Below are 13,396 nucleotides of genomic sequence, written 5' to 3'. Positions count from 1 at the left end.
CACCTAATACACTTGTAATAGGTGACGCTATTGTCAGACACACTGATGTCCCACTCACCAGGCTGAACAAGAAGGTCACTGTAAGCTGTCTGTCAGGTGCCAGGATCCGCCACATAACACAAGCACTCAGGTCACTCCAAAGCAAGTACAAGTATGACTCTGTCATTGTCCATGCTGGTGTGAATAACCTGAGACGTACCTCCCTGGACTACATGAAAAAGACGTACAGGAGCTCTTTTATCATGTAGCCCAGGTCAGTATGTCCCTGACCTTGAGTAGCATCTTACCCTCATCAAGAATGATGCCACAGTATAAAGACAAAATGATCAATTTTAACAATTGGCTAAAGTATTGATGTCATTCAAAGGGGATCCAGTGTCTGTCAGCCTGGGATGACATGTTCGACAAGCCACGTTGCTTCGCTAGGGACGGCTTGCACCTGTCACCCTTGGGTTTTTGAATACTGGCTAAGGCTCTTGCCTCCCCCATAGTGCCTTTCTTAGGCAAGGCTCAAAAGACAAATCCACCCCCATAGACAACACAAAGAAAAAAAACTAAGGGTAATGCTGCTCAACGCCAGAAGTCTAAACCTCAAGATGCACGCACTCGAGACTCTCCTTAGTATGGAGAATATCGATATCTATGCAGTAACAGAAACCTGGTTTAAGGCTCCCGAGATCACCCCAGCACTACCAGGCTATACTTCATATCATGCTTTCTGGCCCCAAAACTTGGACCGAACCACAAAAGGAGGAGGAGTATCCATATTTATCAAAGATACCCACACCTCCAGGCTAGTGGCACTGCACGAAGCTTCAGAGACCATCCATGTGCAACTAACAGTGGGCAAAACTGCCTTTCAGTTTGCACCCTGCTACAGACCACCCTCCCAATCACAGGAACCTCACTCGGCTTTACTGAGAACACTGGAGAATATGAAGGTCTCTCCAAACACTGTTATATTGGGTGACTTCAACTACCCAAACATCGATTGGGAAAACTACTCAAGCCCAAACACCCTCGCCCAACAGTTCCTAGAATTTATAAACTCAAATGCTATGGAACAACTGGTCACCACTCCCACAAGAGAGGAAAACATACTGGATCTGTTCATCACCAACATGGGGTCTCTATGTTCCACACCAGAGGTATACCCCTCATTGGTAAGATCAGACCATAAACAAATCTCACTGGACATCCATATTCCGTCCCCACCCCTAGCCAAGGAAACCAAGGTGAAGAACTTCTCAAAAACAAACTTCACACTTCTCAAAACTGAGGTGGTTATTTAAGCTGGTGGTCCAAAATGCAGAATCCTTTACAGAAGCATTCTGTGGACACCTACAGGAATGCATGGAGCATGCTAGCCCAAATAAAACCAAGACTCACTCCTCCAAAGGCAGGGGACCTGTCTGGTGGACCCCGGCCATAAATAAAGCTATACAACAGAAGGAGAAAGCTACTACATGACAGAGCAAAATCCCAAAAAGGGAAAGTGTCACTGATCAGTACTAGCAAGAAACTACGATCCCTCATAAAATCTTCTAAAGCCAGCTTTGAAAGAAAAATTGCACAAGACACTAAAGATAATCACAAGGCCTTCTTTAGTTATGTCAGAAACCTGGGAGGCAACTCCCAGATATGCTCTGGGTTAGTGCAAAATGACAAAAAAATTCACTGAACCCACAGACATTGCCAACATCCTGGCAGAAAGGTTCAGTGCAAACTCCCCCCCCCCATCCCCCCAAAAAGAGCAAATGTCTATCCCAACAGAGTGTAGCCTTCCTGAGATCGCAGATGCACAGGTGAGAGCTGCCCAAAGCTAAAAACACAGCATCTTGGGACCAGACGGTGTCCCGGGCTGCATCTTACACGAGCTCCAAGAAGAACTAAACCCTCATATAAAGTCACTGTTCAATCTCAGCCTTACTACAGGATATGTTCCCAAGGAATGGCGTACAGCAACAGTGGTCCCACTCCACAAAGGTGGTGCCACAACAGACCCCGGAAACTATCACCCTATAAGCCTGACTAGCCTGGTCTGCAAAGCTATGGAGCGTATCATCATGGAAATCATAAACAAAGACATTGGGAACCTCCAGACACTGGATCCTACCCAATTCGGCTTTAAGGGCAGATCTTGCCTCTTGAACCTGGTCGACTTCTTTGAAACAGTTACCAAAGCCATAGATGAAGGGAAGGTAGTCCACACAGCCTACCTGGACCTCGCAAAGGCCTTTGACACAATACCCCACTCGGGCATCATAAATAAGCTCACCAGCTTAAATATCAACCCCTATGTCACAAGATGGGTAGCAAACTGGCTCAGGGATAGAACCCACATGGTCAGAATAGCAGGTGCCATGTCAGACTCTAAACCAGTTACAAGTGGTGTCCCACAAGGCTCAGTCCTGGGACCTCTCTTGTTCGGTATATATTTCTCCGAGGTACAGGCTAACACGGGTGGACTATGGCTCACCAAGTTCGCAGATGACTGCAAACTGGGTGCTATAATCGACTCTCCGACTGACACAAGCATCCTCCAAAAGGGTCTCACAGAGATGGATAACTGGTGCCAGAGCCATGGCCTAAAGCTAAATGCCGAAAAGTGCATAGTCATCCCCTTTGGAAAAAACAAAGTGCCCACAAATTACCACATAGGTGGTAATCCATTAAGTACGGAAGAAGTAATTAGGGACTTGGGGACCCAAGTAGATAGCAATCTCTCCTTTGACAATCACGTTGCCAAAGTGGTTAGAAAGACCTTCTATATAGCCCACCTTATCATGAAAGGGTTCACATTTAGATCAAGAGAGGTCATTGTGCCCCTCTACTCATCACATATCAGGCCCATAATTGAGTACAATGCTCCATTTGGGATGAACCTTACCCGACACCTTCAGCAACTGGAAAGACCCCAAAAGTATCTCACCAAAGAGGATCAAGGGGCTCAAACAGATGCCCTATGCAGTTAGGCTAAAGAAACTCCAGCTCTACTCAGTTGCGTACCGCCTACTCAGAGGCGATCTGTGTCTGACATATAAAGCCATGTCCAACCCAAAATTAATGGATATGCTTCACCTCAGGAAATCTAAATCCCTTAGAGCTACACACTTCAGGGACTTGAACCGCAGCACAGAAATAAACAGGACATGCTGGAGGGACAGATTCATATCCCAGAGGCTCCCCTCACTCTGGAACAAAATCGCAATCTATGTCAGACAGAGCCCCTCACTGACCCTCTTCAAGAGAAATCTTGACGAATGGATGGCAGATCGTAAGTGTACCCCTGGGATCTCTTCTGTGTCGCTGCTTGACAGAGGTACAGTAAACAAACCTTAAAAGGGCTACCTTCTGTGACCTATTTTACAGAGGCACAGTCAACAAATCTAAAAGGGTGGCGAAAGCCAAACACATTCTTTCTAGGCTTATAAATGCCCTAGAGCAGATAGCCTAGTATCAACTTATGAACCAACCTATATGTGCCCCACCAGCTAGCTGCTGTGTCCTTAATGTGCCCCTGCAAGAAAAGGATCCTAGAGCCACCACCTGTCAAGATGAGGATAGAAGTGGAAAGTAATCAACTCTCTGTACCACGTCTGCTCCCCAGGATCACTTCAGGTTGTTACAGACTATACCACAGTAAAATGGTTCATAAATGAGCAGTGGGGATCCAGATCTTGACCCTTATGCAGACTAGCCACATTAGCATGGGATATATCTTTACTGTATAATCTCACTCGGAGCAAATTCGGTAGCAGACAAGCTAAGCGGGACAATGGCAGACCCTCAGGAATGGAAATTAGATCAGAGGTCTTCTGAGATTTGATTAATGTGTGGGAAGTTCCTTGAGTGAACTGTTTTAGCCCCCTCTATGAACAATCAGCTGGCAAGATTCTGCTCCAGGACTCCATATTAGAAGACCTAAGTCCACAGTAGCTTAGTGCATCCAGCAGGGTTTCAGGCATAGAAATTCAAACTCTCATATAAGTAAAACTCTTCTTTAATAAAACACCAAAATAACACAGGATAAGCGCTTTTGCAGCAATGCTTCATCAGATCCTAATAAAAAAAATAGACGTAAGAGTCCAGTTATTTAAAAAACATTTAACCAATCAGAAACATTCTCATTAATGATGCAGAGGTCTGGCTTTTAGAGCTGGCTCTAAAGGTATAGTGTAATTCAGACCAGGTAGTCTGTGTGCCTGTAGAGCAGCTATCCAATTAATCTCCCGGTATTCCACTTTGTTGTTTAAATCACCTCCCCTGGGGTCATTATAAACAATGTCAACCACTGTAAAATTAAAGGAATGGCCTTCATTATCCTTAACGTATTTATAAAGAGCATTCATAGACTTTTTATTCCTTATATCACCCAGGTGTTGCAGTACCTGCTGTTTGAGCTTCTGGGTGGTCTTGCCTATGTAGAAAGATGTGCAATCTACACATGTGGCTAAATGCACTAAATTCTCAGTTTGACAATTCGCATATAAGTGAAACTCATAAAGCTTGTCTGTAACAGGATGCTTAAATTGTCTGTTCCCTGACATGAAACTACAAGCTTTACAGCTCTTACAGGGAAAGGTACCCTCCCTTATATTCAATCTAGTCTGTCTACAGTGGGGTTTATAACAGAGCTCCCTTTTCAATGAGGTGTTATTCCTAATGATGAATCTTGGATTATCACCCACCACGTCATTCATTCTATCATCTATTTTTAATGTAGACCAGTTGTTTCTAACTACATTACATATAGATGGATTCCCTTTCTTCTCATGCCTCCTACAACCTCTAAAGTATGGTTTCCCAACTGTACCTCTCAGGGCATGTACCTCCTGCTGTCTACTAATCAGCTCCCTTGCAGCATACCCTCTTTGTCTAAACTCTTGACTCAATGTATCAACAGCTGCCTCATATTCCATTTCATTGGTATGTAGTCTCAATATTCGTAGGAATTGACTCTTAAGGATGTTGCCAAAAATTCTGTGGGGGTCCATGCTATATCTACTCAATAGGTTTTTTTTTTACATTCTTTGCGAAACATGAAGAATCCAAAAAATCAATTTGCTCATGAGAGCTGTGTAAGGTAAATTTAAAATACATACTGTTAAACTCCATGTATCTGAAAAATTCCTTCATATTACCCTCTCATAAAATAAAAATATCACCAACAAAGCGCTTATAATACAATAAGTTAGCCTTATATGGATGTTCAGTAAACATTACATTGTCCTCCCACTCTGCTAATACAACATTGGCATAACTGTTACGCAGGGTCTGCCCATAGCTATACTCTGCTGCTGCCTGAGAGGTATGGTTGAGAAACCATACCTTAGAGGTTGTAGGAGGCATGAGAAGAAAGGGAATCCAAATACAATTAGATGTGGCCTTGTATTAAAGTACAGCAGCAATATACAATCTATATGTAATGTAGTTAGAAACAACTTGTCTATATTGAAAATAGATGATAGGATGAATGAAGTGGTGGTTAGGAATAACACTTCATTGAAAAGGGAGCTCTGTTATAATCTCACTGTAGACAGACTAGATTGAATATAAGGTATTTAGCCACATGTGTAGATTGTACAACTTTCTACATAGGCAAGCCCAGCCAGAAGCTCAAAGAGCGGGTACTTTAACACCTGGGTGATATAAGGAATAAAAAGACTTTGAATGCTCTTTATAAGTACATTAAGGATAATGAAGGTCATTCCTTTAATTTTACAGTGGTTGACATTGTTTATAATGACCCCAGGGGAGGTGATTTAAACAACAAAGTGGAATTGCTCTACAGGTGCAGAGACCACCTGGTTTGAATTGCACTATAACTTTAAAGCCAGCTCTAAAAGCCAGACCTTTGCTTCATTAATGAGAATGTTTCTGATTGGTTAAATGTTTTTTAAATAATTGGACTGTCACATCTATTTTTTGTATTAGGATCTGATGAAGCATTGTTGTGAAACCACTTGTCTTGTGGTTATCTTGATGTTTTATTAAAGAAGATTTTTACTTGTATGAGAGTTTGAATTTCTATGCCTGAAACCCTGTTGGATGCACTGAGCTACTGTGGACTTGTGATTATTTTGGTTGCAGTGAATCCTTTGTTTGTTGGACTGGTTATCCTCTGATATTAGAAGACCTAGGAGATAGATGCATTTTTTTCCTTAGACAGTAACTTTCCTGTATGCTTTTCCACCCTGTTCACCAATATTCTGGGTCCTTCTGAAGATTCAGAACAAATACTCGTAAGATTATTGCGGTGAATCCCTTGTAGCCCAAGCAGCAGTGGTTCTCTCTTTTTTGGAAGTGGCCTGGACCAGTTATCACAAGCTTCCTCATAGACTGGATCCAGTCATACAAGAACAGGGGATGTTTGATACAGCCCAGCCCCAAACCACTTTGTCTGGCTGCCTGGATGATAGGGTCTTAATACTTTTAGGCACATGTTTAATGTTTAATGTTTAATGAGGGTGTACAGCAGGTACTAATGAAGACAAGAAAGGCTGCTACTAGAAAATCATATATTCGCAAATGGAAAAGGTTTTGTAGTTGGTGCCAACAACATTCAGGGCTAGTGTTTTCTGTTTTTATAATATTTGTGTGAGTTACTTTTTTATGCTCTGTCTTACTCTTGTATCAAGGTTCATTTGTCAGTTATCCAGCATGTCTGCCTATGAATCGATCTCTTTCAAGGCATTCTCAAGTCAAAATGTTTTTGAAAGTGGTACTGCATAAGAGACTTCCAAGAAAACCAGTGGCTGCTCCTTGGGATCTTAATTTTGTGTTACAGAAGCTAGCATGTTTCATCTGAACCAGCTCATGTGATTGTCTTGAGGTTCTTAACACAGAAAACAGTTTTACTGATTGGCCTGACGTCTGCAAGAAAAGTATCTCAGTTACATGCGTAAACCTTATCTCATTTTCCACAGAGACGGGGTTTATTTGAGAAATAACTCTTTGTGTATACCTAAATTGGTATCCAAGTTTACTGTAAGCCAAACTATCAATTGCCTTGTGTTCTTTCTTGAACCCAAAAAAGAGGGAGAAAGAATACTTTATAGTTTTGATGTCTGTATTCAACTCCACTACTATCTTGACCGAAAAAAATCTTTCAGAACTTCCAATCCGTTGTTCATTTCTTCTGAAGGTAGGAAAAAGAGACAACCTGTTCAAACAGACTGTTTACAAGTGGTTGTCTCAGGCTATTACCTTATGTTATTCCCGGTACAGTAAAACTATTCCAGGCAGGGTCAAGGCACACTGTAATACAGCATTGGCTTCATTGATGGCTTTTTGGAAAGGGTTGGCCCCTAGAAGTGTTTTGAAGCAGCAGCTTGGTCGTCGGTCCATACTTTTAAAAAGCACTGTAAGCTAGATTCCTTTTCCAGGTCTAAGTTAGCCTGTCTTAGGACCATTCTCCAGGGGCTCCTGCAACCTTCCCCTTCCACCTCCCAGTTGTTCTGAGCCATGTAACTTAGGCTATTGAAGCAGTGTTCAGTATCAAGAATGTAATACAGTTACATAAATAAACCTACCATAACATTTTGAATGATCTCTGCTGCAGTAACCACTCCTTCCATCTTTTCCCCTTGTTTCTTTGCTGTACTTTTTATGCCAAGGAGTGCATGTTAGTTTTTTGTTCTTTCTAGCAATGTCACTTCAGGGCTCAGCCACCCTGTCTCAGTTGGCAATAAAGCTCTGAAGGGCTTGGTGCCCAAACCTATCTTTTAGTCAACTGAGCTCAAGCTGACTTAACAGTTTAGGTGTGTGGAAGGTGATGTGAAGCTTTGGAAGGTGGTCAACCAGCTGCTATATCCCATGCAGGATATAACCCATATAGCTTTGGCTGCTGCAACGGTGATTATTAAAGCATCTACTGTTACAGTTACAGTAAGTTTACTTAACACACCTGTACTTTCTTCAGTTCTACTTATAGAGTTCTTTTATTTCTGAAGATATACTTAATTTCTGACAAATATTTCTCCATTTTTTTTTCTTGTCCAAGGCCTTGCCTGATGGCTTCACTTTTGACACCCAGTTAGGCTATTCATTCAGAGGCCATGGGAGCCGGATACATCCTGGCTAAGCGAGAGCCCTACATTTCATATGTTCCCACCTGGGAGTCCGAGTTACCTGTCCATTTCCCAGCAAGAGTCTGGTGGTAATGAGTGGGTCAGCTTGCTGATCTTAGGGGGGGCAGTCTACCCTCTTCCCATTAGAAGCACCCCCTCCTGTTCTTTGGCAGCTCTGATAAGTCTGCTGTGACAGTCTCCCAATAGGAAGTATGCCTTCAAATGCCAAATTCGCTTTGGCTTACTTGTGATAAATGACATGACTACATAGGCTTAGCTGACTTGGTCTCCACTAGGTAATACCTAGTGCACCCACAAGCCAAGCTGTGCCCCACCCAAGTATGGTTGAGTTGGCACTGGCTGCTCAGTCCTATCATTCTGAACCAGCTTGTACTGCCAGGCTTCTAATCAAATCTGGGTCATTTGTACTATAGTCAAGGTTTTATTATGTCATGCAGCTGGCAAATATGTCTCTGCTTTTGACACCAGGTCATGCTGGAAGGTTTAATGACACAGACACAGTATCTGTGGTCTGGCCTCACTGAAATGTATTTTCCAGCTGTGACCATTCTAGAAGATCTTTGTACCATATTACATACAAATTAAGTGTGTCTAGCTTTTTTAGCATTACATCTGTATGCCACACCGTTAGCTAGCCACTAAGTCAATGATTTGATCCCATTAACTAATGTTGATGTGACATCCAGACTGCATGTAAAATGGGAAAAAGAGGGTTGATGATGATGATGGTGATGATGATGACGACCTTCAATCACATAAACTCTTGAGGGAAAATATATTTGTTTACTTCTGCAAATATTTGAGCAACTCTACAAGTATTTCTTCACTTCAGATACCATGTAATTTTTTGGAATTTTTTTCAGAATGCTATCTAAATAACACAGGCACTTTGGATTTGCTTCCGTCCTCTGTGACTTAGTACACATTCTTTTTACAATACAGTTTAAAAAACTATGTGACACGCAGCTTCTTGTAATTAGGCTGTAGCTTATTTATATGCTGCGTATACTGGCTCCCTATTGAAATACTGGGACTTTCAATGCTGAATCCCAAAATGATGGGGGAAAAACAGCAGTAGCTACAGGAGAAGAGCGGACACCAATTCCAGTATTGAACTTAAATGTTCTGCTGTTATCACAGGTTTATCATTCAGATTGTTCTTTATTGTCAGTGTGAGTTCTGGGGATGAGTTTTCATGTGGTGTAGCTGGTGCTATAAAACTACATAACAGGTTGTACATTTTAAAGACAAGTGCATTCAATAACCCTGACACTGTTCTCATTTGGAGTCTCATTTGTTATCTTGTGCACTTCTACTGTTTCATCATGCTTTCCACACTTGTTCCTAATATCAGAGTATTAATATGTTACACGTCAAACCAATTTACAATTGTGTCCATGTTCAAAAAAATGTTCCTTACTGACCCACCCAATATCAGTATATAAGCACTTTTTCAAGCATTGGCATGCATCAGTTGTGATTTTTGTATCAAAGCATTCACTGTAAAGTCTGTTTTTTTTGTTTGTTTGTTTTTTTGCTTCAGTATGCTGATTAACTGTTTTTTTCTTTAACAGCTAAAAATTATTTGAAATACTTTTACAGAAGTTTCTCTGCAATATTACATGAAAATTGCTGTGTTTTGTTTGACAAAGGCTGTTTACAAAAAAACAGTTCTGTATTTTAATAATATCAGTATTTGATCTATAGCCGCGGTGGTACAGCGATAGCATTGTTGCCTCACAGCAAGAAGTTCTCCTGTTCGATTCTTGGCTGGAGTGCCTTCTGTGTGGAGTCTGCATGTTGAGTGGCCTCCGAAAGACATGCGTGAATGGGCGTGCCTTCGCTGAAGGTTGGGTGTCGGGCTGGCAACTCGGCACCATAAAAAAAATCTAGTGCCAATCATTAGCAGACCAGAGTTCCGCTGTGGCGACCCCTTTCCGGGAAAAGCCGAAAAGACAAAACAACAACAGCATTTGATCTATAGCTTAACTAATTTGAGCTATAGCTTTTCTTGGTGTCTGTTAATTAATTAGTTTGTATCTGTTAAACCTGTTCTCAACAACAGAAAGTTGTAATGTTGATATATATTTTATGACATCTGGCCTGAGGTCTTCTTTATGTTTTTAGCCTCCCTGTTTGTCCACTTATGTGGGTTGACAAAAGATGGTCTAGTTTTAAAGTTTTTTGATTGATTATTTGTTAGGTGTACTTGTTACACGTTTTTGTTGGACTTAGTATATTTATATGCATTCTAGTGATTTGGTTTTTCCAAGGATAATGTGCTTTTCCTGAACGCATACCTTGGATACATTTCACCCCCCTTTTTATTTCCAAAGTTACTAGCACCTTAGTTTTAGCTCAAGATTTTGACATAATGTGTTTTATGACTTCATTGTATTTGATGGCTATCTCTCAGGCCACATCAGTATCTCAACCGCTGGTCCCACTTGTCCATTTCCCATGTCAGTGCCGTAGTTAGATATTGTTCTCTGCCTGACCCTTTGTATGTCCCCTTTACATTCATTCCGGACACACAGTAGTCCATGTGTCCTTTGAGGACCATGACATTGAACAACAGTTACATACCATTATATACAGTATGTCCTATATTTGGTCTTTACAGGGGCGGCAATTGTCTGATTCAGACTGACAATCCCTTTCTGATTCAAGCTCCTTTGGTTCTGCTTGCATTTAACTTAGTTCTTATGTACACTCCGTGGAAGTTTCATTATTTGATGTTTCAGATATAGTCCATGTATGGTAGATGTTTTTGTTAAGTCTATATGTTTTTTACGTATATATTATATATATTATTGTAGTTTATTAGTTTATTCCTTTCTAATGGTCATATATATGCGGCACATTAGCTAACAATGTGCGCTCATCGCTTGGATAGAGATAAGCCTAGGCGTACACTCCTGTACTCCAGTTTGGCTTAACGGTTCTCTGACAGGGTTTGTTCAATGAGCGCATGTCCGTGGAGGCGGAGTGTTCTTTCTACAAACTATATGTTGTTCATATTTTACCTTTTAATGTCTTATCCTGATGTTGCAGCTGAGTTGTTTGGGCTACTCAGTATTAGTGCAGACAATGGATCTTGATAAATATGGAACATAATGGCATTATGTCAGTGGAAAGATGTTTCTGAGAATAAGCCGACAGTTACATGTTCCACTACCCTCCGTGTTTGTAAACAGCATAGGAGAGTAGGCTGCCTTCAACATCCGGACTGTTGTCCGTTCCACTGCACCATTTATATATGCTGGACAAGTTTTGATTGCAGGATAGTTTTATGTAGAGTACGTCTGCATTTCTGCAATGTTGTTTTAGGGATTGTTTGTGTTTAAACAGCGACTTTAGAATAAGATGGAAAATATGCTTTAGATGCATGTTTAAACCGGAACATGGTCTGTTTACATTTATGTTCATGCTGTCTCTTGTTTTGATTGCGATTCTTTACCATTACACAGTGGTGTGAGATCATTGCTTTGGTAAGATCATGCCGCTATACAGCGACAGGTTTCGCTGATCTGTTTAATACTGTTTGGTAATGGCGTTTACGTTTTAGTCTTTATATTGTTTTTAGGTTGTTTTAACACTGTTTCTTTAAACAGAATATGGAGGGAATGATAATGTGTTAACAATTAATCAATTATTGTTTAATTTATTGGTTTGAGCGCCAAAAGTCTTTGTATATAAGCATGCCTATTTTAATGTTTTATTACACCTGAAGAAGCGTAGTATAGCTACGTGAAAGCACTTGTGTTCCTGCTTCCAATAAAGAAGGTTTTATATTCAGTGAGAATTTTCGTGTGGTGACTCCAGTGGATCTTGTGTTACTAAGTTACTTACAATTTACAATTGTGTCCATGTTCAAAAAAATGTTCCTTACTGACCCACCCAATATCAGTATATAAGCACTTTTTCAAGCATTGGCATGCATCAGTTGTGATTTTTGTATCAAAGCATTCACTGTAAAATCTGTTTTTTTTTTTGTTTGTTTTTTTTGCTTCAGTATGCTGATTAACTGTTTTTTTCTTTAACAGCTAAAAATTACTTGAAATACTTTTACAGAAGTTTCTCTGCAATATTACATGAAAATTGCTGTGTTTTGTTTGACAAAGGCTGTTTACAAAAAAACAGTTCTGTATTTTAATAATATCAGTATTTGATCTATAGCCGCGGTGGTACAGTGATAGCGTTGTTGCCTCACAGCAAGAAGTTCTCCTGTTCGATTCTTGGCTGGAGTGCCTTCTGTGTGGAGTCTGCATGTTGAGTGGCCTCCGAAAGACATGCGTGAATGGGCGTGCCTTCGCTGAAGGTTGGGTGTTGGGCTGGCAACTCGGCACCATAAAAAAAATCTAGTGCCAATCATTAGCAGACCAGAGTTCCGCTGTGGCGACCCCTAACCGGGAAAAGCCGAAAAGACAAAACAACAACAGCATTTGATCTATAGCTTAACTAATTTGAGCTATAGCTTTTCTTGGTGTCTGCATTTTGTTTTAGTTAACAAAACTGCTACATTTATTAATTTGCTTGAGATTGCTTTTCTTGGTGTCTGCATTTTGTTTAGTGAACAAAACTGTTGCATTTATTAATTTGCTTGAGATTATTTTTCTTGGTGTCTCCATTTTGTTTTCTGTTTTACTGATAGTTAACAAAACTGTAGTGCTGTTATTATTTACTTGATATTCTTGGTCACGGTCTACATCCCGTTCAGCTGGTTTCATAGCGGGGCTTGTCTACTTTCTTTTGAAGCCAGCCTGTCCAAGGTGTGATCACAGCTTTTTGTATTATCTGATTCTCTGAGGCTCTTAAGTTTTCCTTTATACTACTGTATAAGGAGTTAGAATTCTTTTTTTTTTTTTTTTCAAAAATAATTTTTATTTTGTAATAAAACCATGCATACTTATGATGGTACAAGCATTGAGAAATACACAAATATTACACACATAACGGTTTGCAACAATATTAGGGAAAAAAAAAAAGGGGGACAAAAAGGCATGTTTATAATGAACGTAGAAAAAAGTACAATATCTTGCAGTATGCATAGTACACAAACTAACAGCCAAAACCCAAACTGAACAATATTTACAAAGCTACCAGTACTGAACAGGGGAGGAAGCAACAGTGCCACTATTTGTACGACTGGATAAAAGCAGCCCTACTTATGGCTTGTGGAAGGAGAGGGAAACCCCTCAGAACAAGGGATAAAGTATGTAGGGATAGGGAAAAAAAAAGAAAAAAGGAAAAAAGGGAATTTGTAGGTTAACCATGGCTTAGTCACATAGGATTACTTCAAA

General features: G+C 40.5%; 1 protein-coding gene across 1 annotated transcript in view; it reads left to right on the top strand.

Moving 5' to 3' along the window:
* Nucleotides 1-13,396, top strand: part of GLRX2 (glutaredoxin 2) — a 161,126-nt gene that overhangs the window by 39,013 nt on the left and 108,717 nt on the right. The gene's annotated exons all lie outside the window — the stretch shown is intronic.

The sequence above is a fragment of the Protopterus annectens genome, chromosome 10.part0 (genome assembly GCF_019279795.1).
Source record: "Protopterus annectens isolate FY-2018-M chromosome 10.part0, PAN1.0, whole genome shotgun sequence".
NCBI lineage: Eukaryota > Metazoa > Chordata > Ceratodontiformes > Protopteridae > Protopterus > Protopterus annectens.
The sequence above is the reverse complement of the archived record's forward strand: the minus strand, read 5'-3'. Positions and strand labels throughout refer to the sequence as shown.